Source organism: Alexandromys fortis, unplaced genomic scaffold (genome assembly GCF_014885135.2).
Source record: "Alexandromys fortis isolate MF-2015 unplaced genomic scaffold, M_Fortis_MF-2015_v1.1 scaffold_5, whole genome shotgun sequence".
NCBI lineage: Eukaryota > Metazoa > Chordata > Mammalia > Rodentia > Cricetidae > Alexandromys > Alexandromys fortis.
The window spans coordinates 26,175,860-26,193,625 of NW_026067924.1; the positions used below are offsets into that span (position 1 = coordinate 26,175,860).

The 17,766-nt window shown below is 44.2% G+C and overlaps 1 protein-coding gene across 10 annotated transcripts in view; it reads left to right on the forward strand.

Annotated features, from left to right (window-relative positions):
• Positions 1 to 243: 243 nt before the first annotated feature.
• Positions 244 to 17,766, forward strand: part of Zmynd11 (zinc finger MYND-type containing 11) — an 85,773-nt gene continuing 68,250 nt past the window's right edge. For 7 of the 10 annotated variants that reach the window (XM_050142298.1, XM_050142305.1, XM_050142303.1 and 4 more), the window contains exon 1: positions 1,004 to 1,148. The gene's annotated coding sequence lies outside the window, so the exon portion shown is untranslated. Of the gene's footprint in view, positions 381 to 461; positions 484 to 553; positions 788 to 1,003; positions 1,149 to 17,766 lie in introns of those variants that run through there. The other 3 variants (XM_050142300.1, XM_050142302.1, XM_050142299.1) reach the window with 3 other exon arrangements.

The following is a 17,766-nucleotide window of genomic DNA, read 5'->3' on the forward strand; positions in this document are numbered from 1 at the left end:
CTTAAGGGATCTCCTCTGATTAGATCTAGAATTACTCACTAAAAAAAGATAACCTGCGTCTCACAGCAATTTGTAATGTTCTAGCCAGATTGAGAATAGGTGGTCCATTCTTTCTAAATGTTCCATTTGTGAATCTACGGGACGGGGAAGTTGGGTGTCTTGCAACTCTTTTTTTGAGCACAGGATTGGAAGAAGAGGGAGACTGTCTTACCCACTCGGGTCAGTACACGGGCGGGTGCTTGCCCAACACGGAGTCATTAGGAAGCAAGCAAAGTGTGGAGCGGGTCCACCCCGCGAGCCGCATCGCAGCCCACCGGGTTTGGCAGGATCCTAACAATGCTACCCTCGTGTCTCGGTGCTCGGCTCCAGCGCGCCTGCACGTACGTAGCTTGCACGTGTGTGTTGATATGGAGTTCGTGTGTGGACCCCTCAGAATATGCTGAAACCGATTTTGCAGAGGCGCCGAAGACAGGTCGAGGGAAGGTAGGAGCGGGCGCGGCGGGCTCCCCCGGCCTCGGGGCGGGGAGGCTGCGCGGGCCGCGCAAGTCCCGCGCCCGCCGCTAGAGCCCCCCGTGCGCGGCTCGGCCCAGGCCCCGCTTGCCCGGCCCGGCCCCGCGCGGGGAAACACTCGAGCGCACACAATGAACTCCGAGGAGGCTGCGAACCCGGCCGGCCGCCGCGCCCGCACCATGTGAAACACCGCTTAGTGGGGAACGTCAACTTTCCCCCTCCGGGCGTCCTCTGCAGCCCCGCAGGCCCCTCGCCGCCGACGGGCTGAGGAGACGCGGTGAGTGAGCGAGCGAGCGAGCGAGTGCGCGCGGCGGTCCAGGCCTCCAGCCGGCGCGCGACGCCCCGGCCGCCTCGCCAGGCTTCGCCCCGGCGCGCGCGGAGGCATTTTCTGTGGCGAAAGCCGCCGCCAACATGGCGCCCCTCGAGCCCCGAGCCCTCCGCGCCGAGCCAGCGGGGGGAGCCGGGGAGGAGGGAGGAGATGGCGGGGAGGAGGAGGCGGCGGCCTGCGTCCCCCCCGCCCCCCGCGCCCGTCGCCGGCTGAGGCCCGAGAGGCGCCGGGCGGCGGGAAGGAGGCGGCTCCGGAGGGAGGGCCGGGCGCGGCGGCGGCAGCGGCGGCGGCGGCGGAGCGGAGCATAATGGTGGGGAAAGCTCGGCGGCGGCGGCGGGGCGGCGGGGCGGCGGGGCGGGCGGAGGCGTCGGTGGCGGTGGCGTGGCCTGCACCGTGGCGGCTGCCGGGGCCGCGGCCTCTGTGGCGGGCGGCGGCTGATAGTGGCCTCAGGGACTGCCCCAGGCCGGTGAGGCCTGCGGGCTGGGCGCTCCCCTCGGTCCGGCGCCTCTTGCCTCGGGCAGCCGTGAGGAGCCGGCCCGGGTGAAGGCCGCGGAGAACCGCGCGCGGCCTGCTGGCGCCGCGAAGCCGCGGAGTCTTGTGAGCTCCTCCCGCCGGGTCCCCGCGCCTCCCGCCTGGCCAGGCCCGAGGGCCCTTTGCGTGGAACGTGTGGCGGGCGGAGGGGAACGATGGAAGCGGCGGTCCCCGAGACCAGTGCCCGCCGGTCTCCCGGGGGCTGCAGGCGAGCGGCTTGCGAGGCTTCAGCTGCTTCAACAGGTCCTCCCGGCCGTCCTGCGGGATCAGCCGCCTTGTGCCCCTGCAGAGCTGGAGAAGCTGATGGGGACGCTGCCCGTGGGGCTGTGGCCCGAACTTTCACTTGGGCTGTCTCCGCTCATGCCTTTTTTTTTCCCCCTGGGCCGAGCCGCGGGTGTTCTGCGGTGTGTCCGCGGGACTTTGTCGTTGGTGTCTGTGGTACTTAGTGTTGGCCGTGTGTCCGTGGTACTGACGGGTCGGTCGGTCGGTCCTGTGTGGTTTGTGAGTAGTACTCAGTGTTACCGTCAGTATGCACGCAGCACCCAAGTGTCCTCTAATCTGTATCAACACTGGGTTGTGCCGCTGCACAGCTGAAATGTGTGTGCACTGTATCCCGGGAGGGCTAAGATGTGTACATAGTATCTAGCATTGTGTGCAGTAGCTTTGTATAGAGTGTCGAGTGTCATAGAGTGTTACAGAGTATCCTTTGCGTGACCGGTGGCTTACACCGTGTACACACACGGTACCTGGTTTCCGGTAGAGTTGGGTTCTCACAGTAGCTAGTGGGATGTGTAGTATTTACAGAGTACCCCTGTTAGGAGGAGTTATACACTGTACCCAGTGTCTTCTGGGGTGTGTATTCAATTGCTGCCTTCATTTGCTGTGTACAGAATGACTGGCATCGTGTCTGTTTCTGAGTCTGAACGAAGTGGCCAGGTGGTCCAGTCAGGGCGAAGACACCCCCAAAAGCAGTAGGCAGTGTGAGGGGTTTTTGTGAGTCTGGCTCACTCAGGTTGTCTCTCTGCTCCGCCGGGGAGTGAAGTTTTTTCCAGCCAGTTGTGTCGTGTGCCGGCAAAAGCATTAAAAATAATCACTGGTAGAGGCAGAAAGGAAATGTTTTGTAAAAATAAAATGAGAAATGTAAAACTCTTTAGTTTGATTATTATGGGATACAAACCTCAAATGATTGGGGGGGGGGCGCGGTGTCATTGACTCCAGTTGGTAGGTAGAAGTTATTAGAGAGGGTCTGGTTGTTCTCTAAAAGTCCGAGTGATTTTTAGTAGGCAAGATGGTCTTTGTACTTTCTAACATCTCTAATGTGTTCAAGCAGAGCAGCGGATCTCAGCCTTCCAAATGCCGCGACCCTTTAACACAGTTCCTCATGTTGTGGGGACCCCCGACCATAATATTATTTTCTTGCTACTTCCAAACTGTAATTTTGCTACTGCTGTGAACCATAATGTAACTGTCTGATATGCAGGATATATGATATGTGACCCTGTGAAAGGGTCGACCGGCCCCCAAAGGGTTCGCGAACCCAGTTTGAGAACTGCTGGGCTAGAAGCAATGTGAATTCATGTACAGGCATATTACTTTCCTGGTCTTTGTTTACATTGTAGTAAGTACTTTGGTTACGTTGTAGTCAGTATTTTGGCTAACCCTATGAGATGAAAAGGACAGAGACTCAAAGATCAGAAGACATGAAATATGATTATGATCAAATCACAATGTTTCAACAAAACTCTGATTAAGAGAATTGCTGTGCTCTATACACCGTCTTTCTCTGTAGAGACTGTTCATGTGAAAACTGTATCGTCTCACAGTCCCCAAAGTGGACAGTTTTTTGCAGTTACCAATCGCAAGGCATATAAACAGACACACGAGTGCTTTCTTTATAAAGAAATGATTTAAAATGTTAGCACCTGTGCTGAGTTCTCCTTAACTGTTCCTCAGATAGTCTGAAGTCGGCGCTCTGGGTGGGCGTCTGTTTGCACGTCTGAATGACATTAGATTCATTTGGACCTTCCCTTTTTTGTCACCCTCTCTCCATTTCCCTTTAGAGTAGTTCTGATAGCAAATAATAGAGGCCTTCACACCCCAGCCTGACTTGATTGAGATACTAATTGGAGTAAAGATTTTTCACATTGTGTAACAGAGCTATCACATGCTGTTAGGACATGGTTGCTTAAAACCCTAACCAGCTGCTGGAGGATTTTTATTACCCTCTTTAGCCTTAAATTGATTGACTTTTTTAAAAAAATAAATTATCAAATCTAAGCAAAGAGAATGTATCATGAAAAAAACCTATCAAACAAGTAGTGAGCCTTACTCTTTCACTGCTTACAGACCTTCAATTTGACATTAATTTTTTCTCAGGGTGATTAATTTTGTTGTTTTGATTTTGGTCGTGGCATAATGATCAAGACCACTGACGCAGTGACTTGGGTTTGAATCTCACTTGGGTCATTTAATAGTAACTTGACAAATTCCTTAACCTTTGACAGGTTAGGATAGGAAGAAGAGGGACTAGCTGAGGGAGCCTCAGTTCCTCTGGAGTATATAGGCCATTACTGAAGCTGTGCCGGGCTCACCATGGGAACTGGGAGGACAGATTTGCACAGTGGAGCTACTCCTTACAACGCATAGTTTCCGTTTTGATTTTGGATGTCTATAGAACCACAACCAATACTGAGCCCCTATCTTGGCTGTCTTTTGCTGCCAGTTGAAGTCTAACCTCGAGTTAGCTAACATGGAAGAAAAGATGCTGTTTCCTGTTCTTTTAAAATGTATTTAATCAGTTTTGGTGGTTTAGATACAATAAAGACTGTGGATTGTATTCCCACCTGTAGTTTGTAAAAGGTGCCTCTATGCAGGTTACTGCGGATTGTATTCCCACCTGTAGTTGTAAAAGGTGCCTCCATGCAGGTCACTTCCCAGAAGTGCTCGTTTTGGCACAGGTCAAGTGTCATAGGCCTGGCTTAGAAAGCCTGTTAGCTCAGAGCATGGGTCAAGTGAAATCTGACACCTTACTATACTCTTGGTTTTGAACTTTTGTTTTCTGTGGTGGAAATTATGTGTAAAACTTTCTAGATTTATTGTTGTTGTATGTGCATTCATGGTGTGTATGTTGTGACGTGAGTGTGGAAGTCAGAAGTCCACTTAAAGGAATCCTGGGGAGCCAGCTAGAATCAATCGGCTTTTATGGCAAGTGACTTTATAGACAGAGCCATCTTGCTGGCCCACAACTTTCTAGTTGTAATTTTGATCTGTTGCTACTTTGTGTCTGTCAGTGTACTCTTGCTGTTGTTGTCCCCTCCCCCTTTTGGTTTTGTTTACAAATCATATAAAGAGTAGAAGGAGGGATAATATGTGTATATATGTATATATTACTATAACTAGCTCCCTGAAGCATTTTAACAATGGTTTTTTTTTTTAATTCATTGCTTCCTAACCCCTGGCATTTATTATCCCTGACAAGTAACAAATAGCTGAAATATACTGAGAGTGATTTTAACAATTGGCTCTAATATGGTACTTTCTGCACCTTCATTACCGCATCTGGAAAACTTCAGGTTGTGTGTTTTATATTGTGTAAGGGGTGAATCTGCAGAGAGCAACCACTGCTGTCCTCCCATTCCTTCGTTCTGGAAATGAATTCATTCCTCATCCACAATTTTCCTAATTGTTGTCCTAATAGTTGACCAGGGATGAAGGGCAACTGGTTTCATTTGCACGTGGCTCCTATACAGTAACCATGAGCTGCTTACAGTGCCTCCTGTTCTCATATTGTCTCAAGAAGTATAGCTTGGTTGTGCTGTGGTAACTGAGGACTCTCAGGATCTGTGGTTTCCTATGGTTCTCTATTGAAGTGTTTGGGACCTGCAATGTAACCACAGAAGTGAGTACAATGACAGTAAAATGCTGTCTGCTGTCTGTGCCCCTATGCAGCTATTCACCTACACTGGCCCACTTTTTAAAAATTACATTTTGTGATCTTAAAAGCATAGTAGCCTTTTAATTATGGGAAGTTGAGTTCCTCGTAGCAGTGCGCTCCCCATCCTAGTGTTCATATGCATGCCTGTACACTGGAACCACTTTCAGTCCAGGTGTTTGCAGAAAGAACGTCATCTGTGGAACATTAAAGTTCAGGATCTCCTGGGATGATGGGTGAGTGACAGGAATGGAAGCTGCAGGAAAGAGAACTTAAATATAAATTCCTCGCAGAGCAGTCTTTCTGAACAGTCTAACTGCTAACTGTGTGCATGAGATGGGAGAAAAATGAGCCTGCTGTTATCAACTTTTTTCTACCTAGAAAATTCTGGTTAGTTTCTATTATGAAAAGATTATATAAGAATGAGAATCAAAATTACTTGTAAATACAAAGCAATAATCTGTGAAGTAAAACATATATTTGAACATTTGAAAATACTTCACAGTCTATTATGTATTTGAGGATATAAAATTAATCTCATTGTTAGAACTAGCTACTTAACAGCTGGACTATTAATAATAGTAGTCAGATAGTTAATCTTTCATGTTTTGATGATGTCTTCTATTTGCGAACAGTTTCCTGATTTTTTAACTCAAGTTCTTTAAAGTGAGTTAGCATTTGGGACAGTGTTTCCACAGTGAAATGCAGAGTAAGACCTCGGGCTGTGTTTGATAAGAGGAACAGAAATCCCGTATGTTCAAGTGCTTAGTGATTTCTTTACTATACCATTGTAAAGATGGGGCACCATTGGCTGTGTGGCAAGCTCTGTGAGGTTGGTGACCCCTGTTAACTCCATGAGGTATTTGTTTTAGGAATGGCTAAAATGTGTCTGACTCTTTGTAAAACTTAAGAAAAGAAAAGAAAAGTAGATAGTGGTTGAAGACTGTTAGGTCAGAGCTTTTAGACATTTAAAAGTCAGACCAGTAAGCCAGACTTGGTGGCCCATATCTTTAACTCCAGCACTGGAGAGGCAGAGATTGGCAGAGCTCTGAGTTTCAGGCTAGCCTGAAACTTCTATAGAAGTTTCTTCTATAGAGAGAGTTCCAGGATAGCCAGGGCTACAGAGAAACCATGTTTCAAAAAAACCAATAAATGAATGAATGAATGCTAGACTAGTATCTGCTTATGCCTTAGATATGGAGAGGACTGGTTTATGAAAGGCCATTGTGAATTAGAAAGTCTGTGGTGCTGACAACTTGTCCAGTTTTTTTGTAAAATGAATATTTTAGAAGCAAATTAGTTTTGTTTTAATGCATACTTTAAGTTAGTTTATAGTTAAACATCACTTAAGATCACATTGAAATGTTTTGTTGTATTTTGTATAAAATATGTATAATTTTGATATATTTATTAATACATTATTATTTATGGAAACGTTGCTATTGTCAGGTACTTGGTAGATTCTGAGGTGAATAAAATAAAAAGGTTCCTGCTTGGAGAAGTTAAGAGTAACAGTTACCAAGCCAGTGAGATAAAATGTAAATGAGAAGTAAGGCCAGAGTGCTACAATGTAGATGAGTTGAGGGAGACACATTGTGTTTGAGTTGGGATTCCTGTGAGGTCTTAGCATTGTAGATGCTGTCCAAGTTTGTAACCCCGAGATATGCTACACTAAGTTTGTGGTTTGTAAAAGCTACTTTCTTATGATTAGTAACACTACTCTGTAGAAAAGCAGAGCTGGAGTAAACACCAAGCGCATGTTTCTTAGATACTATCTGAGCTAGTAAAGAAAGATAGACTCATTGAAAGTTTTTAGTGCTTTCCTCAACCACTTTGCTCTAATAAATAAATTTAAAATATAGCTTAAAAAATGGAGGTTCTTTTTCCCTAGTTTTAACATTATTCACGGAACACGAAAGATCTATGCAGATTTTAAAAATGAGTGTCTCTTGAGAATCTGTAACATAATATTCTCATTACAGAGTTTGAAACATTTTAAAATCAGGAAGACCCTAATTGGGCTGTCATTTTACCTTGCACATTAAGTTGCTTTAAAGTCTACTTTGTAAGAGTTTCTAGGAAGCTAGCTTTCCTTTTAAATATGGCCTATGCTGCACAGCAGAGCTGGCCCTGTCATGGGGGATGTGGGTGTCCCAGCCCCAATGTTGTGAGCAGGGGAGGCTGTCCCCATTACTCATCTGACTTATGGTGGCATGGGTGGAGGAGAGATGCTCTCTGCCCCTACTCCGTCAACGCCTGGGACAGGTGGAGGAGCTGGCCCTGCCACTTACCAGTTTACTAGCTGCAGCCCTTGGCAGTTTTGGCTCCTGCACCTCGCCTGGACAACACAATGGAGCTGACCCTGACAGTGTTGGTGTGCCAACCCTGAGGGCAAGAAGACTGGAGAACTGGCCCCACCCCTCACTCTTTGCTGCCAGGAGTGAGTCGCGTGCACCCCCCTCCCCGGGCAGTACTAGAGAGAGCTCACCCTGATGGCAAGGACTGGGGAGAACTGGTGGGGTGACGAACCCTACAGCTGCCCAGGTCCAGAACCAGGGTTATGACTTGACCCGCTCCAACATACACACCATCTATGATCTGCTGGAGCACATGAAGGGGCCTGACCCGCAGACCCAAAGCTGCAGGATCTCCACAACACTACAGGAGAGCCAAGAAGAGTACCAGTGAGGGCCCAGCATCTATAGTATAGCAGAAACCAGAGGCCTCAAATCAGACCAATATGCAAGGAACACTTTCAGTTAAAGATATATGGACAAAAGGGTTTACTGGGTGACTTACTGTGCCACTCTGCAGCTTCTATGAGATGATTTTTTAACTTTTCCCTTTGCTCTTAAATTTTGTTTTGTTTGGGGCAGAGGACAGATTAAAAGGGATGGGGAAATGAATGGGATCAAGATGCATGATGTGAAAGACTCATAGAATAAATAAAAAGAAAGTTAAAATAGGGCCTATGGCAGCACCTTTTTATATTCCTATTATTTTGAAAGTGTTGGCAAATGAACATTTCCTATGGTAGGCAAGTTACATCCTCCATGTATCACTCATGGCAGTGTCTTGAGGGAAGTAGTGCAGTTTCATGAGGGAGCAGGCTCTGAATGGTAGCTCCTGTTGCCCAAGGTTATGGAGACGTGATCAAATTGGTTTGAATGCAAACTTAGGAGTATCAGACATTGAGTTGATTGTTCTCAATTGCTCCAAGTTCCCTGAACCTTCTGAGTTTTTGTATTGATTCACCTATTTCCCTGGGACACCTTTATAAATCTTCAAAAAAAAAAAAAAAAAAACAGCAGAAAGAAAAGTACATAGATAGGAATGTGAGACCATGCTCACTTGAAAAAGCAGAAGTTGGGAAGAAAAGAATATTAGAGTACTGATAATCAGAACATTTTTAAATAACGTTCAGGTTAGTTCCAATTTCTATGTTAATGACAGCTAGTAAGCTAAGAACAAGCATAGATAATTGGTTCATTTTCTTTCTGTTGCCATAGCAGCTCATATTATGGAGACACAACTTGGCTCAGGTTCAAGAGTAGTGAGTGGGGATACTTAAATCTTTATTTTAGTGTTTATAGTAGGAGAAACATGCTTGGAAATACTTGGCATGAACTCCAATGCTAAAGCCTTGTTGCTGTCTTAGGAGGGGAAGGAAGCCTTTGTCTTGATTTTTAGCCGTCTCTCCATTGGCTAAGTTAATTTGGACTGAAATCCCAAGTTCTGGTAAGCGTCTTTGCATGCTAAGCCTTGAGCTTTCTGCAGGGTGTGTTCTGCCGTCCACGATGAAAGGGTGTGATTCCGTGAGAAGCACATACTGTGTGAGAGGGTGGATGGCTTTGCAGCATCCAGAGTCACGTTCTCCAGGCAGTCATAGCAGTGATGCTGCAGTGGATATTAAATATGATTTTCTCATTTAGTAGCTGTGCAGAAGTTTTCAGAGAGAAACAGTCCCTTAATGAAGGCTAATTATGGGGGATGCTTTTTCAACTTGAAAGCCATTGGGGTTGTTTTTTTAAGTTTTATTTTTGTCACTTCTGAATTTATCTGCTTAGTATTTTTTTTTTTTGTCTTCAAACTGCATCTGGAAAGCACTTTTTGAGAGAGCAAGTCCTTAATTTTTAATCGGAATATTATGTGGAGCCCTTTCCCAGTTGACGTAAAGTTTATCTATTTTAAGTGCCTGAATTTTACAGTTTTAAAAAAGGGAAACTAACCTGCTGTGGGGTAGTTTATCATTGGAGATGTGTTTTAAGTTACAAAGAAAAAGTCTAAGGTAACATTTCTGTTGTGTTCATAATTAGCATTTTCTTATATGTCCAGAAATATCAAATTAAATATCACTAAATATTTTTATTTTAAAATTCCTACATACTTTACAACTCTGCATGCATATATATAAAATCTCCTACACATAAAATCTTAAGATTTTGGTTTTGATTGAGATTTCAGGTGAGAAATTCTCATTTGAATCATTCAAAATAGAAGATTTCTTAGAATTGTTTAAATAAAATTAGTTTTCTTATTCACATTAATTAAAGATAACTAAATATCAGTTCAACTCAAAGTCAGATTTTCTTTGTTCGCTTGTATATTTTAAGTGCTAACAAGAATTATACTTTGTAAACCTTGCTTACATGAAAACTAGGACCTCTCCTTTTTTCCCTCAAATATTTTAGTGTGATTTCAGATGACTGTGCTATAGGACTCATATTAGGAGCCAAGAATAGTTAAATCGTGGTCGAACATCTAAACTATTTATTATTACTGCTATTATAAAAATGTTGATTCAGAATCTTGTGTGTGTGTGTGTGTGTGCGCGCGCGCGCACCTGCGTGCGTGTGCAAGTGCTGGAACCTTTGGAAATCCTTTTGGGGATAACTTACAGAAAATGATGTGTACTGAGACCTTTAGCTCTACTTCTCAGACATTGTTAAAGAATCAGACCTGCTAGGGGTGCGTGCATGAGATCCCAGGCTCTATCTTTAGGACCAAAAAATCAATGAATCAAGTGTCCATAGGAACAGAATAGTCAAGTAGCCTCAGAAATGCATCACTTAGGAAAGCCTGAAGTGTTTCCATGTCTCAGAAATGTAAACATTGCTACTGTAGGTGATCTGGGAGTCAGCACTCCCTGGTTGTCTTAGATACAGTGTAGTCATCAGTTACTGTGCATCACACCTGGGGATAAAGGGGGCTCAGAAAATGGGCTCCATGTAGCTTGGGTGTTGATGTAAAGCAGCAGTACTCTTGTTCCACATGGACTCTCCAGGATTCCCCATTGCTCAGATTAAGAGCATGGTTTCCCTAGGGCACACATGCCAGCTGTCTTGGGTGTTCAGCTCTCAATATTGTGGGCATCCGAGGAAGCGTTCCAACTCTTACTCTTCTGGCCATCTCTCTCTTCAGCGCTAGCCTTTATTTATATATGCTTGAGGGATTCCTGTTACCCCTCTTCATTCCAGGTCCATCCTTGCACTACCCACATGGATTATAGGAGTCGTTCCTTTGAGTGTTTGAAATGTCTGACTTACTTTCTTTGCTCTGAAGAAGTCCCAGAGCTGTATGCCTTACTGTTGCAGCAGCCACAATAGCCCATTTCTGCAGGTTCTCCTCCACCACTGGACGGTCATGTGTTTTGAGGCTTCATAGGATCCTGGGAGCTAGGCAGTACTTGGCAATTGCACAGGCACATTTCATCTTGAACACTAGTCCATACTCATCTTCCAGCTTTACGAAAGTCAAGGTGCATGACAGATGGGCTTCAGGGGAGGGAGGACAAGGCATCTAGGGAACCTTTCCTCTTCTGACTGGATGGTGCGGCCCATTGCAGACCACTGTCTGCAGTGATCCTACACAAAGTTCTGTCTCTTCTTTCCGAGGGCACTATGTTGTATTTTTGTGTATGAAAATATTTTTGCATTCTAGAAACATTATATTTCTTTTTGTTGCTATTAGAATGAAAGTTTTCTTACAAAAGAGTATTTTTTTTTCTTTTTAAAAATTTGAACTTGAAGAACAGAGCATTTTAGATGGCAGTGCTGTCGGGGTTCGCGTTTGCTTGTAGGTCCAGGTGCTTTTCTTGGATGGCACTCAGTGCTGTGGAGAGAAAGGGCCTGCGGCTGGGCTCCCAGGCGAGTTTACTTGCAAGAGCTTGCACTCTGAGAAGAAAGGCTACAGTGAAGACTGGCCACACCAGTCTAATTTCTCTCACGACGGTGAAGAGGCACCATACACTGCTTTTGCCTCTCTGTCACTGCTCTGTCAGATGGGAAGTGCTACAAGGCAGTAGACTGAGACTCTCCACATTGGTTTTCCTTCCCTTGGAGATGATATTCCTCATATTCCAACTTTGTAATTTAAGTTTCCACTTTCCCCTTAAGCACCAACCAAGTCATTGTTTATTTGTTCATAAAGTTTTTCTCCCATGTGCAATTAGCCCTGCTATATTAAATAAAAACTTCAGTAATTGGATTTAAAGTTTGTGAGTGGTCTGGGAGAGCACTGGTCTTTCAGTTGCAAAGTACTAGGTTCAATCCCCATTCTAGAAAGTAAAAAGTGCATGCATGCAGCAAGTTTGTGTGCATTTGATGTTTCTGTCAAGTTCCTCTTCCTCTTACTGCCATCAGCTCAGTGACTGGATTTCCTTGTTTTTCCTTTCCAGCGTTCTTACCTTCATATAATTCTTAGTGTTCAAGGTTTCTTTGTTGCTGTTTAACTTCCTTAACTTGAGAACATTAACTTTTAAAATTTCTGAAACATACCCAGAATGCTGTTTGTAGACTAGGAGAGTTACATGAATGTAGATGTTGCCAAAAGAATCAGCTCTTCATTTTTGCAGTGTTATGCGTAGGCAAAACCATGATTCTGTTGGTCTTCCCACAACCTGCTGGAAACACTATGGAACGAATGGATACAGCTGTGGGATCGTGGACGCCTGCATGTGTGCCCACCTGGGCTCTCCTAGTTCTACCTTACTGCTCTGATTGAAATCATTCTAACACTTCTCCTGGTGTCTTAAACTTTGTATTCTCATACTCCCCGGCCCCCACCATTTTTGGAGTCAACACTAGCTATCTTCTCAGGGGGCCGGGAACACTGCCATTGGGAAGTAACATGCTTTCCTGTGATCTACAAACCTGCCCCCTTCTGTCAGACCCTCACCTGCATTCTGTGTAGCATCCCCTCCAGAAACCTCTTGCCTGTTTTCTGAACATGTTGTCCACCTTCCGTTTGCTTCTAAATAATACTAGGGCACTTCCCATTGTTACCAAATAAAGCAAAGCAAACAAGTAAAACCAAACAACAAAAATCTTACTGAATTCTATGTCCATTTCTAGGGGTTTCTTTTCTCTCCTCTGGAAATACTCATCTAAAGCATATCTCTATTTTCATTACACTCACTCAGCAGTAGACCCTGAGCCAGCCTCTCTCATTCGTAGACTAGCTAGATGATCTGGGAGTTGAGAAGCGCAGTGATGACTGCTTTCTGTCAGCAGCATGGAGACTCCTGACCTAACCCTCCCTGCAGCCCCTCCTGTCCTTTGTTCCCTTAGTGCCACACGTTTTTACTTTTCTTTACAACCTTTCAACTGCTCCCAGAACCCTCCTGCGGCCTGAAATTGCAAATGACTGGCATCATACTTGCACCGAATCTCTAATTTCCCCTACTGTGTCCCTTCAGAATTACATCCCTGGTTATGGTTCAGGCCACCAACCACATGCCCTCAGCTTGAACAGACAGAGCCCGTCGACTCAGCTGGCATCGAACATTGCATTCTCACTATCTCATAGTACTGGAAATGCAAAGGAAGGACGGGCTCTTTCTTAGGTGACGCATTCACAGCTCAAAAGCCCACTCTTCCTTGCTTATTCTGCTGTCTGCTGCTCTCAGCATATGCTTAGGCGAAGGGTAGCCCCTCAGTGGCCAGGTAACCACAGCACCCACACTAGAGAACAAAATAGCCATTTTAAGACATTTTAGAAGTTTCGATTTCAAAGTACTGCTAGTATACATCTCTCTCCTGACTGACAGGGCAGTTGCTGATTCTCTGCAGAAAGAGACAGTGGGGATTCCCAGGATGGCTGCTCTAACCGTGTGGGGCCAGGAGCTGCTGGCAGTTTAATCATGTTATCACAACCTCTGCAGTGATTTCACTTTCCTTTCTCATCTCATGTCCTTTATAGCAACTTGCAAGCTTCAGTAAACTGACCCTTTGCACTCACATAGTCTTTCTATGGTGTGATCTCGTTGGCTTACACTAAGCATCCTGGGGGTCTCTGAGTCAGTGCCCCTTCTTCAGGGAATCCTGAATTGATCCTGAAGTGAGGTCACAGAACATGACCTCTTTCCAGCATAATTGCCCCCAGAGTATCTGTACACAAAATAGCCAAAACTGTGATTTTTGTATGAACAATAGTTATCAACTGGGTATTCTTGAGTATTTAAGAGACACGATGGTACAGGGCTATAAACTGCCCTTCACCAGACCAAGCAGGGTAAAGCCGATGTTGGATATGCTTACATAGCATTTGCTAGTTCACTGGGTCACTGTTTTCAAAATGTCAATAGGAAAGCATGATTAAATGTCGTGTTATCTTACTATTTTGATATTTGTTTATTAAATTCTGGGCCTGTCTCAATTTATATTTTTGGTTGTGGGCCTAGCCTTTAATGGCTGAGCCATATCTCCAGTCCTTGTCTCATTTTATATGTGAACTAATTTTATGTTTTCTCACACTTAAATTTCACATGGTGTCACTTGGGGGCAGAAGGACTGTGACAAATTTAATAAAATAGCATGTTTCTCAGACAACAGAATGTTCATTAGTTATCTTGCCCCGAACAACTTCAAAAATAGTGAAGGAAAAAGTTTAGGAAATGTAGTCCTAAGTGCAGGAAGTTTCCCAGGTTTGCCCCAGGCTTTCTTTAAAGTGGTATGTGAGCATGTGAGCTAGATCAATGCTGTCCTGGCAAGATTTCAAAATTAGTCAGCCTGTGCCCCTTTTAAGACACAATTGTTTTAGAAAAGAGTATGCCTTTATAAAACACAATAATTAGACATATTTAGTTGGAGACTGATTTTTTTTCCTCTTTTTAACTTGCAAATTCACCCCCCCCCCCCATACACACCAACCCCAGGATCCTACCTAAATACAGATGTTAGCAGCCAACCATCGCAGATGAGTTAGAAATGCCAAATGGGACCAGACCTATGACCCTTTCAAGATTGTAGGTGTCTTAGGGTTTCTATTGCTGTGAAGAGACACCATGCAGCAACTCTTATAAAAGGAAACATTTAATTGGAGCTTTGTTGCACGGATTCTATTTGGTCTTAATAATATAAAAACCTAGTATCTGGAATATTAGGGGGTGAAAACTGAAAGATCAGAGAAGCAAAGCAGCCAGCTATAAGTTCTTACTGCTACAAAATCTTCAGACAGGTTGGGGTATCCTGTCACTACAAGTTGTCAGACTGAATTCCCTGCACTCCTATCTCCTCCCTCTGCCCAGCCATATCCCTTCCTGTCTCCACCTCTTCAGTGCTGGAATTAAAGGCTTGTGACTCCCAAGTATTGGGATTAAAGGTGTGAGCCGCCACCTCCTGACACAGTTTGTCTTTAAGACTGGATTAGTCTAGTGTAGCCCAGGGTGGCCTTGAACTCACAGAGATTCACCTGCCTCTTCCTCTAGAGTGCTGGGATTAAGGTGTGTGCCACTAGTGCCTGGCCTATATGACTAACTAGTGGCTAGCTCCCCACTCTGATCTCCAGGCAAGCTTTATTTGTTAAAACTCATGCAAAATATCACCGTAGAGCTGGATTACAGTTTCAGAGGCTTAGTCTATTGTTGTCATGGCAGGAAACATAGTGGCATGCAGGCAGACTTGGTGCTGGAGAGGGAGCTGAGAGTTCTCCATCTTGATCCATAGGAAACAGAAGGAGAGGCACTGTGTCCCACACTGGTCATATCTTGAGCATAAGAGACCTCAAAGCTCACCCAACAGTGACACACTTCTTCCAACAAGGCCACACCTACTCCAACAATTCCACTCTTCCTAATAGTGTCTGTCCGTATGAACTAAACATTCAATACATGTGTCTTTAGGGGCCGTACATATTGAAACCATCATACTAGGAAATGCATTTTAGCCTAATCACAGCCCAGAGTGCTTTGAAACCCAAGTGCAGGACCTGGTAGTTGGCAGTTAAGCCCTCATATTGTCAGTGTTTGCTGTTGCTGTGTTCACTCTTTCCTGACATTTCAGATGGTGTGCAATAATTGTAAGATTTCAAATTGTATTCCCCAAAATTCAATAAGACAATACCCAAACTAAAGTAAGATGGGAGCTTGTGTTCTTCAGACTTGACTATCAGCTGAAAGAATGCTTTGTGACTTGGGTGACATTGCAGCTGGTGCAGCAGGCAGGAGCCCTGGTGCTGTGCCCCTCAGCCCTGTATGTGTTTGTTATCTGGTCTAGAAAATACTGGTCACGTCCTAGTAATTTGTCCCCTTACTTGTTCATGTTTTCTACAATAAAATGAAACACTGTCAACCTTATAGTATGTCTGTCATAAAGAATGGTAGTCAAGAGTATAAATTATGGTAATTTTCATGTTGTTAAAATTGATCAAAAGTTTATTCTTTGGTTTAATTTCATAAATTAAAAATTTATTAGATTTATTTAATAATAATAATAAATAATTTAAAAATTAAAATAAATTTAAAAAGTTAATTTATTAAAGAATGATTTTGAATAAAAGGTCAGTACAAGTTTACACAAATAAATCACCCAGACATTTCTAGAGTTAGTGACAACTGTTTGCATCAAGAGTTGGCCCAGTCCTCTCTGTTTCTCCCTCTGGTGCTTTCATCTTGGTGCTGATATGTGCCCAGTGAGTCACAACTCTGAAGCCTCGGATTGTCGCTGCCTTCTTCAGCTCTGAAATGTAATGTTATGCAATCAGCAAATTATGAAAGGTCCTTCTTGAAAAACTGTTTGAGAAACAAAACTGTCTGGTTAATTTGGTATAGACTGGAATAGTTGCCACATAACACGTGAGTGATCAGTTAAATAGACTTGAAGAAAATGCCAGCATATGCTACTTCTTAGTTAAAGTTCCTGGGAGGCAGGGATTATTTCATCTCCATTGACTTGTTGGGGATCCTCTTGAGATTGTAAAATCAGAGTTGTTACAGTAAAAGTAAAATGCCATATGTTCCGAGTGACCTGCGGGTCACAGGCCAGCGGATCCCAGGCAGGTGAGAGACCCAGAGATGGGTTGTGGAAGGAGGGGGGAGGACGGGAGAAGAGCAGAGAGAGATAGAAACAGAGAGAGGTGTGTAAAGGGAGAACTGGGGAGAAGGAAGAGAGGCAGAAGCTGCCTCTTTGGGAGATAGATGGAAAGGAAGAAAATCAGGTTGGAAGCAGAAGAAAGATCTGCTTGCCTCAACGGATGGGGAGGGAGAGGGTACGGCTTGTCTCTCAAATGGACAGGACAGACCATTACAAGAGTGATTCCTGGTTCAGATGGGGGACTGGCTACTCAGAGCTGGCCGTGTCTGGTTGGAAATACTTCAGAAAGTTTCCTTTCCTTTATCCACCTCTTTGATGTGGTTTCTGAATGTTGATACTGTTAAAGTCTGGTTATTCAGCATATTATTTTATTACCCATAACTGATCTCCACCATGCTTATGTTCTGTAAAACTACCAGACTCTTACCTGACTGTGACGCTGCTCCACTTCTAAGAATTATATGACCTCAGACAACTCCCATCTTGAGACCCCAGGGTGGGCACAGGAAGCCCCTCTGAAATTCAGGCTTTGGCTGAAAACTCTTGTTTGGGACAGTCTTGGGTATTAACAGTATATATTTGTAAGCAGGTATGGATATTCCCAGGAGCATGGAGCCCAGAGTGTCCTGGAACTCATTAGAACAAAGATCCCCTGCCTCTGCTGCCTCTGCCTCACAAGTGCTGGGATTAGAGGCGAGTGCTGCCACCACCTGGCTGAATTGTTTAATTTTTAAATAATTTATTTGGAAAGTTTAATTTTTAGAACATCATACTTTTAAATTGGGTTATATTAAGTATTACATACTTCAGTGTCTTATTTACACAAGTCATGTTCCTATAAATTGCTAACAGTAAGTTTTATTGCTCTGTTTTATGATTAAGTTTTAGCATATGCACTACATGCTTTAGTTTAATTTCTATTTTTTATCATTTTTTTTTAGGTTAGCAAATTAAATGATAGGTTTCATGGCCTCTTCTTACAGGTGTGCCGTACTTTGTCCTCACGTGTCCCTGTCTCACTGCTCCTTATGACTGTGTGGTACCTTCAGCTGGCCTCTCTGCTGTCTCATCACATGTATTCTGTTGCCCTCTCTTATTTCCCACATACCTTTTGAGCTTTGTCACCTGCACACAACAAGTATTTAAATATCTACACC